The sequence below is a fragment of the Triticum aestivum genome, chromosome 1D (assembly GCF_018294505.1).
Source record: "Triticum aestivum cultivar Chinese Spring chromosome 1D, IWGSC CS RefSeq v2.1, whole genome shotgun sequence".
Taxonomy (NCBI): domain Eukaryota; kingdom Viridiplantae; phylum Streptophyta; class Magnoliopsida; order Poales; family Poaceae; genus Triticum; species Triticum aestivum.
Genome location: NC_057796.1, coordinates 419,308,159 through 419,309,633, shown reverse-complemented (window position 1 = coordinate 419,309,633; position 1,475 = coordinate 419,308,159).

Genomic DNA, 1,475 nt, shown 5'->3' with positions numbered 1-1,475 from the left:
TTCTCCTCTATTCCTTTCTTCTTTTCTATTTTTTCTTCTTCTCCTCTTTTTTTTCTTCTTTTTTTTCTTTGATCTTCTCCTCTATTCCTTTCTTCTTGTCCTCTTTTTTTTTCTTCCTCTTCTTATTTTTTATCGGGTATGTCGTTGTCGATATATACCCCCTCCCCGGTAACTTCGACATGAGGGGGGGAGGGGTCGCCTAGGGTTCGAGGGGGCGAGGGTCGGGAACTAGCTAGGGTAGAGGGTCGAGGGTCGCCGAGGGTTCGAGGGTCGAGGGTCGCCGAGGGGTCGACAGGTTGCCTTGTGTCAAAGTGTTGAAGAAATCCATGGCTTCATCATTAGCCGGAAGTAACCGAGGCATGATGGTACGAAGCTCTCCAAAGTTATTCTTGAACGGACTCCCGGATAGGATAATTCGTCTTTTTGTATGAATTGTCCTATCCGAGACTCCGTTCCAGAACAACTTTGGAGAACTTCGTACCACCATGCGCCTGTTACTTTCGCCTAATGATGAAGACATGGTTTTGTTGAATCCTTTGACACTAGACAATTTTCTGCACATCCAGAATGCCGCCATTTTGTTAAATCCCTTGCCGGTCCGGACGTCGAACAATCATGAGAGAGGCGGTCCGGCCGAAATCCTAGAAGCGCTGCCGAGGCCACCCAAATTTACCAAGTTAAAAGAGCGTTGTCGTCGAGGCCACCCCGAAACCTATAAGCGTTGTCGAGGCCACCCCAAACCCTAGAGAAGCGTCGAGGCCACTAATATGATTCCTGTTGGGGAACGTAGTAATTTCAAAAAAATTCATACGCACACGCAAGATCATGGTGATGCATAGCAACGAGAGGGGAGAGTGTCGTCCACGTACCCTCGTAGACCGTAAGCGGAAGCGTTATGAGAGCGTAGTTGATGTAGTCGTACGTCTTCACGATCCGACCGATCCAAGTACCTAACGCATGGCACCTCCGAATTCAGCACACGTTCAGCTCGGCGACGTCCCACGAACTCCGATCCAGCTGAGCTTCGAGGGAGAGTTCCGTCAACACGATGGCGTGATGACGGTGATGATGATGCTACCAATGCCGGGCTTCGCCTAAGCACTGCTGTGATATGACCGAGGTGGATTATGGTGGAGGGGGGCATCGCACACGGCTAAAAGATCAACCGATCAACTTGTGTCTTGGGGTGCCGCCCTGCCCTCGTATATAAAGGAGCAAGGGGGGAGGCCGGACGGCCCTAGCAGGGCGCGCCAAGAGGAGGAGTCCTCCTCCTAGTGGGAGTAGGACTCCCCTTTCCTAGTCCCACTAGGAGGGGGAAGGAAGGAGTGGGACAAGGGGAAGGCAAGGGGGGCACCGGCCCCCCCCCCTTCCTTGTCCTATTCGGACTCAAGGGGAGGGGGCGCGCGGCCTGCCCTGGCCGGCCCCTCTCTCGCTCCACTAGGGCCCAACAAGGCCCATTAACCCCCGGGGGTTCC